The sequence below is a fragment of the Macrobrachium rosenbergii genome, chromosome 25 (assembly GCF_040412425.1).
Source record: "Macrobrachium rosenbergii isolate ZJJX-2024 chromosome 25, ASM4041242v1, whole genome shotgun sequence".
In the NCBI taxonomy this organism is placed as follows: Eukaryota; Metazoa; Arthropoda; class Malacostraca; order Decapoda; family Palaemonidae; genus Macrobrachium; species Macrobrachium rosenbergii.
This window is the reverse complement of record NC_089765.1, coordinates 30,057,395-30,077,635: the sequence shown is the minus strand read 5'-3', so window position 1 is coordinate 30,077,635 and position 20,241 is coordinate 30,057,395.

Below are 20,241 nucleotides of genomic sequence, written 5' to 3'. Positions count from 1 at the left end.
CAGTAGGTGTACTGTATGTACAGTAGACTACTGAGTATCACTTTGTTTTAATTATTTTGCCTAAGCACATAAAAAAAATATACTGTATAACTTTGGAAAAAATTTACGTAAAAAACCAAACATCTTATTTTTTTCATCTTGTTTTTCTTCTTGTGTGCAACACACAATATGGTAGGTACAATATATTTGTATATATATGGGCTACCTCATAGCCTGCCTGTGTTTACACACAGCCTACCATAGTTTTATCACCATTAATGTATTTTTATACAGCAAGTTTTTTATCGTTACCATACTGCATTATACTTAATTTGTTTTACCTATGATTTGATAAATTTTGCATTTTATATGTACTGTTGTGCTTTTTACCCTGAATGATGCCAAGTACTGTATTGCATCATTCATATTGTGCCATAGACTGCACTTTTTAAGTATGTTGTTTTTAAGAACATTATTTAAAAAGTCATCAATAGTCTTCTGTTTTATGATGTCTAATTTTGTATTTCGCCTTACCACGAAAACTGTGTGCATTTAAAACTTACCCTGTGTTTACATCATTAATAGTTGGTGTTTCTCAATGATTACATGTCCAAAGATGGCATTCCATCAGTGGTGACATCACTGTTTAGCTTTTTTTTAATATGATTATGACACACATGATAACAGTATACAAGATAATAATTTGGTACTGTTGGTTTTATGTTTAATCTCAGTCATTAATTTTTCAGTTCATCTCTTAACCCTTACTGGACAGACATGATCATGTGAGGCATAATAATAGCTCTTAGAGTGGGGAGCAGACTGCCTCAGGCGAGAGTCAATATTTCGTGCTGTACGCTTTGAACAAATTTTGTGGGAAAAATGTTCATATCACTTTAGTGGGCCACAAATGACTCATGGCAATTCTTATGGCAACTCTAGTAGCTCAGTACACTGAGTACAGGATAGAAGAGGATCAGTGTGACTTGAGATTTCATTAGGGAATCTACTACACTTCCCTATCCCAAGACATTTATTTATTTGCTCATGAATATACCCAGGGATTGCTGTTGGTTTAAGTTCCTATCTTTTATGATAGTGTGTCAGCTATAATTGTAATCTTGCAAAGTAAGGTGCAAAGAAATATTAGGGAAAACGTGTATACTTCACAAAAACATGTATACCTTCCCATTTTAGCATATCTAAATATTTTACAATAAATATACTATACTCAGAATTTGTTACTGATTTTATTTCTTATTTGTTATGATATTGTGTGAGTTGTGATTATAATTTTGCAAAATAAAAAAAAATTAGTGAAAATATGTATAACTTGGTAAAATTAGCATGGTTGGAAATATTCACTTTCAACTTCCGTAGAATGTACAGAAAAATTTTTAGAAATTTTTTTCTTACACCATGTGCATCTCATATCCTCTTCCTTCCGTTGATGTTTTTTTCTTAAATTTGCCGACCTTAAAGTTTGCCTGTTCTAGGGGTGTGCTTAATATACATTTTAGTCTGGCCTGTAAGGGTTAATGTTTTGAAACTTGCACAATGTTTACATTCATGTTTCATAAGCCTCATCAGCAATTAATACTTTATTTGTTTACAATTTAATTAACAATAAAAACTTGTAATAAAATAATCAGGCACATTGAGAGAGAGAGAGAGATGATTATCACCGAGTCTGCATGCAAAAAAAGAAGTCTTAAATATTCCAAAAAATGCCATACAGCAGTTATTTCCCAGTAACCCTGAAAATTGTTGTTTCATGGATCGAATAGGAAATATTTTTTTATAGAAATACATAGATTTTATGCAATGGTAACGGGTGATATCGATATATCCCCCCATGGGAAATGTAACCCCTCACAGTATAATATTAATTAAAAATATATCGCAAATTTCATCATGAAATTTTTCATAGATGTTGGCAGGACATTGAGCTGCTCTCTCTCTCTCTCTCTCTCTCTCTCTCTCTCTCTCTCTCTCTCTCTCTCTCTCTCTCTCTCTCTCTCTCTCTCTCTCTCTCTCTCTCTCTCCTTTGTGCATTGTTCATAATTATTTTATTACAAGTTTATATCCTTGCAATAAAATGTAAAAAAAAATAAAAGTGAAAATATACAAAAAGTATTTTTATCAACTGCAAGATATCAAACACTCACTCACCTTTCTCCACTCATACTGCATGGCATTCCCACCCCCTCTCAGCTTAGGAAACTCCCCTGCCCCCAACCCTTTCGCTGCATGCTTATTCCTGTGGACAGCTTTATTAATGTTTCTCTCCCCCTGCGCACTGCACCAGTTACAGTGCAGCGCCACCATGATTTTTTGCGCTTCACTTTTCACACCTCATTTTATCACTGATTTTTGTGGAACACATTATTCATATTTCCACTGGGGAACTTTTCACTAATTCATGGATTTTGTACATAACGTTACTTCAGTGTAAGTACATTGTAAAATATTTTTATAAAAATCTGCATTTAGTCATGAACACAATATGAAAAAATACAGTAATTAGTGAATAAACAGTGTTGCTCTATGAAAAAAAGCAAATTAGTAATAATTTTGATTGTTTTTACCAATGCAGTCCCCGGTTATCGGTGGGGGTTCTGTTCTGAGGGTGTGATGATAACCGAAAATTGCTGCTAATAAAAAATCGGCGATTTTTGTGCTTTTTCGGCGAATTTCGAGGCTTATCAGCGGCGAAAAGCGCCAATTTTTGGTTACCACCGCCTCTGTTAGGTATATATCAGTGCCAATACCCAATTATCGACGCCGATAATTGGAAATCAGTGGTTTTCGGCGCCGAAAATTGCCAATTTTCGTCGCTAGACAAGCCCCGTAAAACCAGATCACCGTTAACCAGGGACTTCCTGTATATAAAGAAAACAGGACAACTTCAATACTATGAGAGAAAACAGCTATGCTTATGTATACGGGGGGGTTACTTGATTAGTTATCAAATGTTCTGTAAGACAGATTTATTTAATTTGTATTAAGATTTATTTAATTTGTATTAAATATTTTATTGATATTTTGCTGTTTACATTAATATTAATATTTTAAAATTAGTAAATCATTGTTATAAGCATTTTAGGGGCATATATACATAAAAGTAACAATTGTAAAAGGGTACTAATCCAAGATGACTCGGGGTTTTGGGATGATGGTTTGGGGTGTATTTTTGTTTGAATTGATATTAAATTGTTTTAGTATGATAATTTAAGGAATATTTTTGTTTGAACTACTAAATTAGGCAGTGAACTTCTAAAATAGAAAGTTATAAGCATTTTAGTTTAAGGGATACAAGGTATATGGCAGTTATAAGCATTTTTAGAGGGGATTTTGCATTTCTGCTGTGGGTTCTGGAACCTATACCCACAAAAAAGTGGGGGAGCACTGTACTTCTTTCCCAGCCTTCCCACCCCTACTTCCCCCAGAAAACTCTTTCCTTGTGCCTGTTTGTTCATGTAAACAGTATTTCCAACACTTCTCCATACCAACCATTTACACAGCTATATGAAAGTTAGGAATTTTAATTCACGGGCAATGTTAACATAATTATAATAAATGTAAAATAGTTTCCTGTTGAGCCAGATTTCATTCATTGCCAATGCTGATCTGAGTAATCCATGAAAAAACACTAAGTCATATTGATACATCACAGCCATAAATTCATTAGTCATGATTTGAAGTAAAAGAAAGATAAAGTAAATGTGTAAAAGAGAAGAAAATATTGAAATGCTCACTGAGGTATTTATTACAAGTTTAGTGGTCCGGTTTTAGGGAATTATGTGATGTTAAAACTGCTTTAATTAGAAAGTAATAGATATATTTACAAAGATGAATCAAAGATGCATGCATGGAGGGATAAATTATAGTCCTTAAGAAGAGGGGTAAGTATTTCATTGTAGTTAAACCATGCACATATATTTCCAAGCATGTGCAGATAACGGTATGTGAAATGAGCATTATGACATAAGCATATTGTAGTTATTTATTAAATAGACAAATCAAAGGAAAAAGACAAAAGTTTTCTCCCAAGGAGATAGCATTACTCTTGGAGAGTTGGGCGATAATATTAATCTTTTTTTCTTCAACTTTTTCAAGAATAGATTGCAATTCGAGTTCAGGCAAGACAGGTTGTTAAAGAATGGATGGCAGTGGGAGTTCAAACAAAAGACAGGATTAAAGGATGGATGGTAGTGGGAGGTTAGAAATAAGTTATTCAAGCATGGATGAGTGGGAGGCCAGACAAAAGACAAGTTGTGGAAGAAAATACAGTAAAGGGAAAGCTGACAGTTTGTATATGCACTCTGTATGAATGCAGTTAAAAAATAAAAAAGGAGCCCACAGATTAAATGATACTCTTCCCCTTGACCCATGTTTATTTACTATGGATTAGTGATGGACACAAAGATGATGAGCATAGATTTAAAATACCATGGTACTGCCAGCATTGACATGTAGAATAGCCTGAGTTTGACAAATGGGGAAAAGTAGGCAGGAAACGAAATTTAATACATATTGATAACAAATATGTAATTGTCAATAAAATTGCAAATCTGTTGTTTAAAATAAAGAATTGTAAATAAGGAATTAGAAATAATTTAGAAAGGTAATAATTCTTGAGAGTACATACAGTGAATCCCCCGTATTCGTAAATACTTAAAAATGCTTAGAACTGCCCATTTTGATAGTTTAAACAAGAAAAACCCTGTAAAAGTACTTATACCTGAGTATTTTAACCCTTAAACGCCGACTGGACGTATTTTACTTCGACAAACATTGTCTGTTGGGTGCCAAGTGGATGTAAAATACGTTGACTACAAAAAGTTTTTTAAAATATTCGCGGAAAAATACTTATAGGCCTCGTTTGCGAAAAATTTTAAATCGCGCCTTGAGGGATGCTGGGAGTTCACGGATCACGCTGTTGTTTTGTTTACAAATGTGACCCAGCTGCGCATGCACAAATTTCTTTCTTATCCCAAAAGAAAGCATCAGCTAACTCTGCTGAAAATCTCAGAAATTCTTTAGTCACTTTGTTGTAATTTTTGCACCGTTTTCTTTTAGCCTTTACATAAAGTTTTATATATATGAAAATGTGTGCAATTTCATGTAGAATACAACAAAAAATAACTCATGGTTGTAGCTTTTATCAATTTTGACACATTTTCATATAAATCACAATGTGCCAAAATTTCAACTTTCGGTCGACTTTGACTTGACCAAAATGGTCGAAAAATGCAATTGTAAGCTAAAGCTCTTACATTCTAGTAATATTCAATCATTTACCTTCATTTTGCAACAAACGAGAAGTCTCTAGCACAGTATTTCGATTTATGGTGAATTTTTGAAAAAAACTTTTTCCTTACATCCCTGCTAACTTTGCTGAAAATCTCAGAAATTCTTTAGTCACTTTGTCGTAATTTTTGCACCGTTTTCTATTAGCAGTTACATAAAGTTTTATATATGAAAATGTGTGCAATTTCATGTAGAATACAACAAAAAATAACTCATGGTTGTAGCTTTTATCAACTGTGACTCGACCGAAATGGTAAAAAAATGCAATTTTAAGGTAAAGCTCTTATATTCTAGTAATATTCAATCATTTACCTTCAATTTGCAACAAACGAGAAGTCTAGCACAATATTTCGATTTATGGTGAATTTTTGAAAAAACTTTTTCCTCACGTCCGCGCTAACTCTGCTGAAAATCTTGTAAGAGCCTGACGCCATCTCTTCCAAACGTGTGTGTTCGTGTGTTCGTCGTCCATCGGAGTGGACAAGACAACAAGAGCATCTTGTTTTCTTTCTCTAAAGGAACGCGATTTCAACCATACACTATTTCTGTCTGTTTCTCCCTAACCATTGTTGTCTTGATGTATGTACAATCACCACTACTTGCATTGCCATGCAAGCATTCTAATCATGTACTCGTAATGTTCCAACGAATCTTCTGTATCAAACTGTGTGTATGTTTCTGTTTGTGAAGACGCCAAACGTCTCGCCACTCTGATGGACGACGAACACACGAACACATGAACACACACGTGTTTGGAAGAGACGGTGTCAAGCTCTTACAATCTCAGAAATTCTTTAGTCACTTTGTCATAATTTTTGCACAGTTTTCTATTAGCCGTTACATAAAGTTTTATATATGAAAATGTGCGCAATTTCATGTAGAATACAACAAAAAATAACTCATGGTTGTAGCTTTTATCAGTTTTGAAATATTTTCATATAAATCACGATGTGCCAAAATTTAAACCTACGGTCAAATTTGACTCGACCAAAATGGTCAAAAAATGCAATTGTAAGCTAAAACTCTTACATTCTAGTGACGTTCAATCATTTACCTTCATTTTGCAACAAACGGAAAGTCTCTAGCACAATATTTCGATTTATGGTGAATTTTTTAAAAAACTTTTTCCTTAACTCCGTGCGCACTAACTCTGCTGAAAATCTCAGAATTTCTTTAGTCCCCTTGTCGCAATTTTCGCACCGTTTTCTGTTAGGCGTTACATAAAGTGTTATACATGAAAATGTGCACAATTTCATGTAGAATACAACAAAAAATAACTTATGGTTGTAGCTTTTATCAGTTTTGAAATATTTTCATATAAATCACGATAAATAAAAAATTCGACCTTCGGTCAACTTTAACTTGACCGAAATGGTCGAAAACTGCAATTGTAAGCTAAAAAACTTATAGTCTAGTAACATTCAATCAGTTACCTTCATTTTGCAACAAACAGGAAGTCTCTAGCACAATATTTCGATTTATGGTGAATTTTTGAAAAAAACTTTTACATCCGCCCGTTACGAATTCATGCATCATTTTGTGATAATATTTTCTCTGTGTTGCTTTGATCATTTTACAATTTGTTATATACCAAAATCATCGCAATTTAGTGTACAATACAACGAAAAAAAATAGCCCATTAGCTTTAGCCGTTTTGCTCACAGCGCAATTTGTATACAATTATATATGAAATTTTTTTTCACGCTGTCATATATTCCAATATTTATATATGATAATGACATTTTTTTTCATTTCTGATGGTTGCATACTAAACTTCAGGCAATGAAAAAAAAGGTGCCAAAAATGAACTCTTAATCTTAAAAACTAAGTGTGCTGTGATTTTTTGAAAAAAAACTTTTTTCCGCTTCGGCACTAACTCCCGAACCCCGCCGGCATACAGCAGACACTTTTTTAAATAGAGGCTCGGCATTTAAGGGTTAATAGTTTTATCACAAAAAGTGCATTTATTCATGAAAATTATGTGAAAAGTACAGTAATTAGTGAATATTTCTCAGTGAAAAATACTGCTATTGGGCAAATTTTCCACGAATAATGGGTAGATATGTTCCACAGAGAAACTCGCGAATCGTGAGAACGCGAATACGGGGCGTTTACTGTATAGCTATATGTTTGTCATCCTTTCAGATCTTCTAACAACATATATGCTATGCAAACAATTCTCAGTAGCTTCAACTTTTTTTTTTAATTTCATGCACCTCCCTTGCTTTACTTATATAAAGGAGAGTAGGATCAGTAATCTCCTCTTACTTTATTGTCACCCAACATGTTTGCTCACTCCTTTTTAATTTACATACTTCACCTGTTCTCCGACTCATAAAATGCACATACAGTCAAACCTTGACTTAAGAATGAACCAACGTACAAGTTTTCTCAGATAAGAGCCGATGCACTCGCAATTTTTTGCTTCAAGAAGTGAGCCAAGTGAAGATGATTAAAAATAAAAAAATTTTTAAAAAGTAGCAATTAAATTTAGCGATAAAGTGTGGCACAGTGTGTAAGTTAAATTTAGCAATGTAGCATTAATTGTGTAGTGAGTAAGTTAAGTTAGCGATAGGGCACGATGTGAAAAAACCTCCACCGCCAGTCTCCTGCCTCCTACCTCCACCCTCTGTACCCATTGAGACACTCGCTAATCCGCTCGTCTCGCTGCTCCATCTCCACCAGCATCTTCATGTGATTTTCAAGGTAAAGTACTTTTAATAAAACCAGTTTATTTCTTTACATTCACTTTTATTATGTATTATTAATTTTTATACATTTGTTATTTATAAAACACATTTTTCTTATTAAAAACACCCAGTAAAAAATATTTGTGTGTTTTATGGGGGCTGGAATGGATTAATAGCATTCCCATTCATTTTAATGTGGAAATTCAATTTGATCTGTGAGCAAATTGAGTTACAAGCTCGTCACGGAATGAATCAAACTTGTGTATCAAGGTACCACTGTACATAGCATATTTTTATGGGTAATTTGATTTATTTTTGCTGTCCATGCTCTAAGCATAGGAACTCAAAACCAAGATTGGAAGACTGTGATAAAGGTTATGGTCTAACCCAAGGTTTAAGAATATTATTTATAATATTATGTGAGGGTATACTGATTGCCATCAACCTTCAAAAAACCCAATTGTTAAATTGTTTATGAAAATTCTGTATTGACATATCCTCTTGTAAACTGAGTGGATGAAGCAGAATAAAAAATATATTTATTAAACAAAATATTGATAACCAAATGCAACTTACATAAAAGAATGCTAAAGCAGTCAGGTTAAATGTGAGTGCATGCAGAACCGCACTTAGAACGAACCAATGTGTTAGAACTTGATGCTTTTTACAGGTACCCATGATTTACTTGGGTGCACTAACATTCTTATGTGCATTGTACAGTACTTGATTACTGTATGTATATTGTATTTAATAAATGTATCTTATGTACTTCAACCCAATAATCATAAGATTCCTTATAATGTAGAAATATCCACCAACTTGCTATAGAGAAACAGAGCTCCTGCCATATATGGCAATTGCCTTCAGCCTTCATTCTGCAAAATTCCATATTATTAACTCTATTCTTAGGCATAATTTTTGCTAAGGACAGTCTCTGTTCCTGTCTTGTTATTTGCTGCCGAGTTGAATTTTGCCTGGGTTTTTTTTTTTTTTGTTATTCATTCCTTTAAAATGTTTCTTGGCCCGGTAATTTTTGCTTACATATTAATCAAGGTTTGTGCTGGGTGTGAACTAAACTGTCTATTTCTTGTCAAGGGAATTCTCAGATGTGTGAGAAGTGGGATGTAGACTACTGGTTTTGCTCTGCTGAGAAAATAATTTACATGTATCAATCTTAGAAAGCCATGCAAGTAGCATCATCAGACTCTTCAGTGTGTGACCGTTCCCCAGTCTCTCCCTCTCCCCTTTTGTCTGACAGGGAATGTATTTCCTTGGACAGTGTCACAGTGCCTATTATGCCCTTTCCTATGACTGGTATCATGGGCCACACTGCAGGCAAGGTGAAACCGCACGAGTCAGCCTTGCTGACAGCTGGCTCATTGTCCAGTGACTTATTGCCTCGTGGAAGGGAACTGGACAGGCTTACTAGCCCAATGTCATCATGCTGTGCTGCTGTGCCACCATCTGTTGCTTCCAGCACCCTGACACCACTGCCACTTTCACTCATCGGGGATGCAGCATGATCTCGCCTCCAAAAATGCCAGCCATTGTGCAAATGAAGTACTGCTGTTGTAGACCACGTCCAGCTCCAGGTAGTCTCTGTCGTGTGATCCAAACTATGATTCCCTGAACCAGTTAATGATGAACCCCAAGAAGACAACTGTGGCTTCATCAGAAGTGGCCACCACAATAAAACCACTGCCAGGTGATATTTCAGCAACTACTCATATTCCAAAAGAAGCCTCTGCTACTGTCAGACTAATGCTGCCAACAGAGGAAAAAGCTTCTTGGGAATGGAGAAAATGCCATTTCAAGCACCCGTGCCATTCTCACCTTTCAAAGCCTTCTCTTCCCATGGTAAATATTACTTAGCCATCTCTAAGAAGGGTAAAGAAAAATCCTGAATCCATCAAGAACATTACTAAGGGCTTGATAATGAGCTACATCCAACTTACCCAGATTGTGAACGGGGAAAATAAGTCTAACAGTGCTGTGCAGCCCACCTCCTTCTCCAGATGATTTCACTTTTGCATATCGGTTATTCAGGTAATATGTACATATGATTTTTCTTTCAACTTATAAATACTTTTATATCTTATCAAATTGCTGAGGAATATTTTAAATCTTGGTACAGTAGTTTTATTTCTGTGTATGAACAATAGTCTTCCCTATGTGATATATACAATGAAGAATTAGTGTAGCTTTCATATCAGTGACCTCAGTGCTCAAGGAAAGAGATATATATGATAAAGTTTTATTTGTTCATACGCAAAACAAACCTTCGGTCTTAACATTAGGATAAATCTTCTGGTGCCTGCTGGAAACCATTTTAAAAACAATAAAAAATTGTATATGCAAGGAATCTGTGGCATTTGGCATCTGATAGGCAGATGAGGCGGAGGAGTGTCAGAGACCCAGCTGGAACCTCATGACGCATTCAGTCTTTCTTCAACCGCCTTGGAGAGTGGACATTCGCTTTTGCTCTCCTTTTCCCAAGCCAGTTTTTGTCCCAAGTCTGTAATACGTTCCTATTGGCTGTGATGTGTTTTCGGGTGTCTGTGTGTGTTTTGTGGTGTTATCTTGCTTTCCGCTAATCAACCTAAGAAGCCCCGTGAACGCCAATGCATGTGTCCCAGTGTGTGAGGGTTCCCATGTCCCCTCTTCCTGGCTGCTTCAGAGATAGACCCCCATTCTTTTTGCAGTAGATGCCGTTCTAATTTTTGTAATGTTACCAGTCCGTGCCCGGAATGTCGTTCCAGGCCTTTTGTGCGGTAGAAGAAGTTTTACAAGAGGAGGGAACACAAAAGAAAGTCGGAGGTTCCATCTTGGGAAGGATTTCCTCCTCCTCAAGTGGATGCTTATGCTCCCCCTTCTTCCAGGCCTATTCCATCCACTTCGTCATCCACTAATGCCATTTCTCCTTCCTTTTCTTCCATTGATTTGTCTTTGGAAGCATTGGGAGTTGATCAAGGTGATTTTATGTATCATGTTGCCCCATCTCACTCGAGAGGGGTTATTTCCCCTTAGGGAGAGAGGAGGCAGCGCCATCTTGTTCCTTTGTTTCAGATTCTGATGAGCAAAAGATGTCATCTATTTGGGCCTCCTTAGGCCTACCCGGGGTACCTCTCTGGATGGCCTGTTGTCATATTTCGTCTCTTCACGCTTATCAGTGTTGGCTCCCCTGGAAGTTCCCCCCCCCTCCCAGCCTCCACTTCTTTGGTTCTTGTGTGATGCCACCTAGCAGGACGCCTTAGTTACTAGCTGCTCATCATCCTGGTTTGTCTTTACCCACAGCAATTCCATTGGGCCTGGGTCGGAATCCTGCCTGTGACATCACTCCGTGTGTTGTCTCTCCCTGTGGCGACAGTATCCGTGACGTCATTTCCTCCGACTGCTCCCGTGATGTCACAACCGACTACTGCCGTGACGTCATCTGCTGGAGTTGGCGATCCTTTGGAGGCATTTGTTCAGACTGTGGTGGACAGACTGGACTCTGCCTTTCATGAGAGGTATGGCGGTCCTTCTGTCAAGAAGAGGTGTAGGCTTCAGCCTTCTTCTTCATTGCTCTCATTGTCGTCTTTGTCATCATCATCGTCTTCATCTCCCCCTACTCTTGCTCAAGGTAGACGTTGGAGGATTGAAGAGTTTGTTGCTTCGCTGTTGGAGAAGCCCAGGACTGTTTCATCAGTTTCTTCCCAAGGACACGTGTCTCCAATTCACGTGTGCGGATGTAGTCGCGTCTGTGTTCATGTGGATGGTGTTCATTGCTCTGCAACCCCTCAGAAGTCAGCTTCAGCCACTCATTCTTCTCTTCCTTGTTCCAAGCAAGTTTGGCAGAAAGGTAATAAGGCTCCGATTAAGAAGTCAAAAGTATTGGACCCCCCATTAGAAGTCCAGTTGTTCCGAGGCCTGCAAGACGTTCTCCTTCGATGATTAGGGTTCCCTCTCCTGATCGTGTTGTCCGCGGACGTTTTCTTAGCCACATCTGTGGATCTGGTAGTTACCGTGGTTCTCCAGTTCTCAAGAGGAGGAAATATTCTGTGTCTTGTTCACCTAGGAGGACCCACATACATCGTTTGTCTTCCCGAGTCTGTGGATGTGACTCACTTAGGCCTAAGTCTCATGCTTCGGTTTTTCGCTCTCCTGTAAGGGATCGTGTATGTCGTTCGTCTTCGCACATCTGCGTACGTGGCTCTTCTCACCCAAGAGCTGATGCATGGCCGTGTTCTTACGTTCGTGGATGTGACTCGTCGTTGGCAAGGGATAGCCTACATCCATCAAGTGATTGGGATCTCTGTCTTCCATGTACCTCAGGGTGTCAGCCTCTTGTGCATGAAGCAGAGGATGGGGAGAGTCATGAGTTTCTTACTACAGGGAGGTTATTGATCTCATACATGAGTTCAACAATCTCTCTGAGGGGTCTGAGGCCCCTTCTTCAGTGACTCCTACGGGCATAGAAGCTTTACTTGGACCAAAGAAGGATGTAAGAACTTCATTTTAGTTACCTTGGACATGTTTCCATCCTAGGACTGTTGTCTTCCCGATGTTCGAACATCCATGACGTTTGTCACCGTCTTTCCACACTCTTCCAAAATACCATCTGATCTTCATTCAAGCTTTCTCAACCAAATCCTGTCACACATCTGAGTCCGTGAAGATGCATGTTTGTGCAATTGGTTCATCCTGGTCGGTCATCTCCTACATTCAGACATGACACCATGGACATACAGCTGTCGCACAGGGGGTGTGTGGAAGTTGTCTCAAGATGGCGTGTCTGGGAACAGACCATCGACCTTGCTCGAGTGGAAGGTTGAGAAGAGAATGGGATGGCCAACAGCCATGCCATGTTGAAGTACAGTACCGTTTTCCTTCCATCTACTGCCTTGTTATTCTGTCAGGTGAAGAGCATTGATAAAACTTGATTGGACATCTAGAATGGTGCCGAATCATGTCCACAACCATCCAAATCATGTCCACAGTCGTCCGAATCACAGCCGCAGCTGTGCGAGTCATGACCATGGCTGTGTGTCATGACTGCGGCCGTCAGCGACAACCCTGCACAAGTCATCAGCAGCACTTCCGTACAGTGCCTTTTGATTACATAGGTAACAGCCAACTTTGGAGGCTGATGCACGTCTGTTTGCCCTCATCCGTGGTTGTGACTTTATCAAGTCTGTTTGAGGACATGACTCTTGACACGTCCGCGGACATAACTCTTCACGATATACATATCAGCAGTAGTTGCAATTTTACAATATCAAGTACGTACAAAGAAATAATAGAAAGAATATTTATAGCTGGTATTTTTCCAAGCATTTTGGTGAAGAGGCTGTGCACCAGTCAAATTCTTCAGTCAGCTAAGCCACTGCTCACTGCTAACAGAAATATTCACTTTCATCTTGCTGTGGTAAGTAACAAAAATGAAAGAAATTTGTTTTTATACCATGGTCATGCCTTCCTCTGTCCCATTGATTGTCTTTCTTTGAAAATGGCCATCCTAAAGTTTACTCTGTCAGGGTTTGGTGAGGATTAAGAAAAAACCATTCAATCCAGTCCTATAAAAGTTCAGTATGTTAACTCAGTGGTCTGCTTACACCATTTAATTGTAATCCCTGCATATGTCCCAAACTGAATTAGCTCAAGGGCCAATGGAAGGCTTGTTTCCATAACAGAAAATTGTAAATTTTTGTAAAGGTAACTTCTGCCATAAGATTAGGTTTGGACCCTCTATACCTGCCAGGGTGGAATGGTGAGGGCTGAAACCTAGGGTTCAAAAGTTATTACGTATTAGGGAGGGTGGAGACTTATAATGTTTCCAACATCCATGGTTGCCGGGGAACAGCGAGTGATATGCAGGCATTTTATTGCCCATTGTCATCTTGGCAGCCCATGTTGTTGTCACATCATCTATTCCATTAATTATTCTTTTTGAACTTCTTCCATATACTTGTTCAAATCCTTCAGAATCTTTCTCTGGCATTGACCTACCTCTTGAGGATGCTGCCAGCTGGCATTGATCTGCCTCTTTAAATTTTGACACATGCCCAAGTTATGTACTCTAGTTGGAATATCAGAGGGTGAGAATTTTCTGAGGTGATGATAAAGCCACAGTATATCTAGATGATATTTATTACAAAAAACTGGTGGTTTGGAACAGGTAAAGAGCTTATAGGGAAATCACGCAAATTTCTTGAAGCAGACTTATGGACATCAATATAAATTCTGGTCCCCTGTAAATTGTGATGCTGCAGCTGTTCTGCCCTCCAAATTTGGTGCTTCAGCTGTTTTGACCTTTAAATCTTGATGGATTAGATGTTTGTATCAGATATCTCTTGGTTTTTACACTGTTCACTGGTCTCAGTCGTGTGTTATTGAGAAGGGCAGCCAGATATGTACCGTTACTTTTATAGTGCTGCACGAGACACTTCAAAGCAGCTCATCTCCTGACATACGGACATACTTTTTCCTTGAAAAATAGAGACTTGTGTATCTTTCTTTCTTATCAAATAACATGGTAACTTAACATCTGTGTCCACTGGGATTAGCCATCTGTTCATTACACAAACGCACAATCTGTTTGCATAACAGTTCTAAGTTTTGCATATACAAATAAAAAAATCTAAATGCAGCATTATGATAAACTTTTTGTCTGCCCATCATACCCTTGACTACGTATAGCAGATAGAGACAGGTGCCCGTCCATCAGGTTGCCTGTAGGTTAACTCTCTGGTCAAAAGATGAGAGCTGATTTGATAGACCTTTTAAAACTGCATCTCTCATCTATAAATTGTTAGCCATTCGGTGCATCAGTATGTGAATACTGAGCACTGCGATGTGCCCTAAGGATGCCATTAGTGTCTTTGGGTTTGCCTGCAAGTCTTATGGATTTCTGGTAACTCTCTCAATGAGACTACTTGTAATTCTCAGAACCCACTTGTACCAGTTTAGCATCACAAATATTTTCTTTTAAAATGTCCCGTTAACTTCTTTTTCAGAGTAGTAATGGTAATATACCTAGTAAGAGATGCAATGACACCCCTGGCAAATATACTTCATTTCCAGGTTATCATATGTCTGGAAACTAGGAACTCTGAGAAGTGACCATGGGTCCATTATTGCAGGACCAGGAGTTGCTGCCCTAAATACTAATCTTCACTTCACTAGCAAGACTCATCCAGCCTGAAACCTGATTTAGGTTCTGCTACTGAGGGAACTTGAGGAGGCTTGGCTGCCTCTCTATATAAATTTTAAAACTTTGCAAAACCATCCTAGGATTATGTTGAATGAGGCTTCATTTTGTTGAACAGGAAATTCCTCATCCCCACCACTCATTACATGTATCTCCTGTAAATTCATGTTGAATCTCATTTTCTTACCCCTAAAAACATCAGTGGCCTGCAGAGGTTTGGATTGTGTTCTTTGTCCAAAGTACAGTACGTAATGTATTATGAGCCAAGGCGAAATTGACAGAAAATAATAATTGGGAGCATTGTTGGCAGACAAATCAGGAATAACAGTAGCTTTATCTCAGTGATGAGTCATGCGTCAAATCTTTATTACAACTGAGTGCTCATCTCCCAAACATGAAGGTTGAATGATGCCAGGTAAGCTGCAAACCCAAGAAGAGGCAGAAGTTTGGCCATGCACTGGTGAACATAGCAACTCCAGCCAAACATGCAACTTTTTATGAATTAGGTGCTCAGCTAAGCACAATTGACATTTGGGAGTGGCAAGCATGGCTCAAACTAGATGAGCATTGCAAATTGACAGGGCCAGGCATATTACTGGTTATATATGAACTTTGTGAGAAGTAATTAGTCTCAGTAAGCCCAGAGTTGAGCTAGTGCAACCCAGAACGGGGCATATTGGCCACATTGCCAGACATACCGTAGTTGGGTGAGCCTCTTAGCAAAGAAGCAGAGTGCCCCTCAGTGGAAAATTTGCGAGAACCAATAGTAGAATCAGAGCCATGAATGCTAATCGAGACTTGCTTAGAACAAGTAGCAGAAAAGGTATGAGGCTAGAGGAGTGGCAAGCAAAGAAAATTGTCCTAGGAGTTGAAAACTTCTAAATCCTGTTGAACTACCAGAGCAGTGTGCATGATGACTAGTATGGATGTATCTTGGAAGAAGATTGAAAAGAAACACCTTGGTGATGCAGACACTGCAGGTTTGGCCTTGTAACTTAATCACCTGAGTGACTGTGGACAGGAGAACCCTGTGGAAATAAATTGTCCATAACGTAAGAGGATGAGTTGACTTGTAAGAGTAGCCAGAGAATTAATGCAACTGCTGCCTTGACATGCTTTTGGTGCCAGTTTCAGGAGTCTCAGGGTCCGAATAGGCTCTCCTCTGATAGCAACGGCACCAAGGTACTGCCATGGGTTCACTATCATCCTCCAGAGATTTTTCATTCTTCAAAACACTGACCAAGTCGGCAGGCTCCTACACTTCCTTCTTGGAACTTTAGCACAGTTCTTTTTAAACTTTCATGAGTCTCAAGGTACAAAGATAGACACTCCTTTGTGTGATAGCAACAACACCATGGTAGTGCCATGGTCAACAAAGGACCTAGTGTTCTTTCATCTACTCTATTGCAGTGCAGGTTCAATTGTAAACAGTAGAACATTCAGTACAGTGGCCAACCAGACACATCCCAAGCAAGATGGATGTAATTACAAACAATTCAATCGCTAAAGTCAGGAGATAAGGACAGGTTGATCTTGGCACCTTGACTTCCGGAAATTTGTTCAAACTCTGAAGAAGTTGGATCATAGTCCTTCTTTTCTCGGCTTACTGTAGTTGGCACTGTTCTACTTCTGTCTTCTTGCACCCTTGGACAAAGCAAGACATCTTTAGTATCCATTTACATCTGGAGGCTTACACCTTCGCCGTTCTACATGTTTCAAAGGTTCAGTGAGATTGATCATTCCACTTCTATGGTCCTGTGGTTCCAATGACAGTATTACATCATGTTGCCTCCTTAAAGACTAGACTTTCAACCCAATGCCAACGAATCATTCATTAGCTTTGAGTTGGCCGAGAAACGGTGTCCAAATTGTCATTTCTCTGACTAGTGAGATGATCAAATGAGCGTACCCTGCAACTTCCTGGTGGACATCATTGCATTTCAGGCCAGATCTTTCGAGGCCAGGGGCACTGGTCTGTCCATCACATTCAGGAAGAACCTGTCGGTGGAGTGCTAGGATGGAATGTAATCATGCATATCATTATCTTAGCTTTATAGTCTCCGACACTGTAGGTTCATCCAAACCTTTTTGAATCAAGGATACTACATTCCATTAATTCGAAATGCCCAAAAGTCTGGCAATTGAACATCTCTCTTGTTCAATAGACCAAAGGTACAGCCTCCTTCCTTTGCTCTTTCATGACCAGGAGGAGAGTACCAAGGTGAGCTGAACTACCAGCCAGGTTAGAGATTTACTCAGAATCCTCCTTCCAAAAGTAAGTTCCCCATATGTAAAGACCGAGGGTTTGTATTTGTGTAGGAACAAATGACAAATTTTTAAAATAATTTGTATTTTTCCTTACATACAAACCTGAAATCTTGACATAAAGGACCCATCTCTTACCACCCCTCATTCTCTTACCTGGGCAAAAGGTAAACTGCACAGAATTGAATGCGCACCAACTTGGTGGGCGGTGCTTCCAGCCCTACCATCAGTAGCTATATTACCATAACCACCCTGCGAAAGAATATCGGCCGGTTTTCCAGCTCGCTGAAAGTTCATCCCATATGTAAAGACCTCAGGTTTGTATGTTAGGAAAAATACAAATTACTTTAAGAATCTGTCATTCCTGCATGTTCAAGTGCTAAGTACAGTAATTACATTAGTCATCATGGCTCCTAAGAAGGCTAGACAACAACAAGGCTGAGCCTATTGTGTAGGATATTGTGTCCTTGGGCAAGTCCACGGGCTTGGAGGTCAGTGATGATGATGTGGAGGAGTTGGTGGAGCGCAAAGCAGAGCTCACCACAAAACTGCTGCAAAGCCTTCAGAGGAGGCAACAGAAGACAACAGCTGAGGAATTGTCTTCAATGGAGGAGGTAAAGGAGAATGCCTTCTATTCATTAATGAAAGAAATATGTCAAAAATGGAGAGAATTGTACAGTATTGTCCTTGAAAAATGTCACCCAACAGCTGTAACATGCTGTTATAAACTTGCTGAATGATAATGCTGTCTCTCACTCAGAAACATTTTACAGTGCAGGTAAAAATAAGTATCATTAGACAGGCTTTTAGTGAGAAAGAAGTATGACAAGGCTTATGAAGAAAGAAGTAGAAAGAAAATGGAAAACAACTCAGAATACAGTGTCCTGCTGTTTTTATGGCAGCGGGTTCCCTTTCCAAACAACAACATCCCTCCTCTTCACCTTTCTCACCACCTTCCACATACGTCATCAACTCTCCCAATTACAGGTAAGGCGAGAACGAATTTGCATTTGTTTCATGTGTTTACTTAGTATATCTTTTTTGTTTAATTTTTGCATGCTAGGCTTGTTAAATTCAAGTTGATATGCTTTTCTTTGTTGTATTTTGGAGGTCTGGTATGGATAAATTAAATTTTATTATTTCTTACTTATGCCTGAATACTCTGCATGATTGGTTTTCAAATATTATTAAATATTTTAGATCCCAATGCAGAGTATAGAGTAAAAAATTTGCCTACTCACCAAAAACACCATTACAGTACCAGCTTCTGATTTCTTTATTATTCCTTAGGGTAGCTTTAACTTATGGTATATCCAGTAGAATAGTTGGTGTGTGTGTGTGTAACCTCAATAATTCAGAAAAGGAAGTACGTATACCCCAAAAAATTATGGTAACATAAAGACGGTCAAGACAGCAGTTCCTGACCTCATGGACATTACTCACCACCCAGAGCTAGGATGAATACTCGTTCTTTATGCTTACATAAGTGTCTGTTGTGAGAGGCTGGCCCTGGACTGAATGGCAAGTGAAAACATTTAGTTTATTCTTTGAAGGGCAAGCATGCTGGAATTCAAGATTTGCCTGGAAAAAAAAGAGAACTGTGTCTCTTTTGTTGTTTAGGTGGTGGGGGAAGGTGTTTGCTTGATCTGCTGGAGGTAAGGGAACTACCAGCTCCAGAAGCCAATCTATTCTTTTTAAAAACTCCATGAGCCAACTGTGACCAAGGTAGTCTGACTGATGAATGTGCCTCTGTAGGGTCACCCATAGCCAACACTGTAGACGTGAGTGTAGGTTGGCAAGCAGCCATGGTTTCCTTCCCCAGATTATCAAGTTCATGAATGAAGGCAGTAACCTCCTGGAAATGTTGATATATCTGTCCTAAGGAGCACTAGAGGGGAAAGGCAAGACCTTCAAAATGCAATGTCCCTCAAGGAGTAAATCTACAGTACAATACCTTTCTTTGCCAGGGGAGAAGGCTCACGAGGACCAGAGTTTCTGACTTGTTCACCATCTGTGCAAAAGCTAGTTGGAGCTCTTGATGGGGAGCGCAATGATATGTTGGAATGAAGACATTCCTCAAGCAGTTGTTATTACTGCTCTGGGAACCCAAAGAGACTGTCAAAGGGGGGAAAGACTGAGACTGATCGTTGATCACTCAGCTTTCCACCCAAGCATGAGGAGAATCATGAGCATGAGAGGAGAAAGGATCAGGAATCTCTTATCTTGTGAGAACATTGATGGTAAGAATAAATCAAGGTAGGATATTCACTTTTACCCACCCATGAGGGTTTTGTAAAGGCAAGTCCGAGTGGCCTTTATTTGGAAATCTTTCATACTCTGGACACTTGTGGTGCATACCTCCATTCTTGTGTGACTCCCTCAAAGAGTGAGGTGAAGAGGGGAGAGAAGCTTCTCCCTACACTTTGTCTCAAGACCCAGCACATGGGGCCCACTGAGTGAGAATAAGAATGCTTGTAAGAAGAAGAGGAGTGTGCCTTCTTATTTGTACTAATGTTTATGAGAGTGATGTTACACAAGTGCTGCCCCCAGGATTTTCTGTCATGGCTATGCTACCTGGAAATGGATCTGACTATATGACCACTTGGACTTTTATGAGAATGCAGGATTTTCCCATCTCACTCTATGTACAATGATGATGATGGTGAAAATTGCCTGGACTTTCCCCTTTTCCTCTTCTCATGCAGCACACTTGTTTTACACTGACCAGAACTCATAGAAGAAAGCTTAATGAAATAGGCTTATTTAGAGGGAGACCAGCAGCAAGAACCACTCCATACAATATTT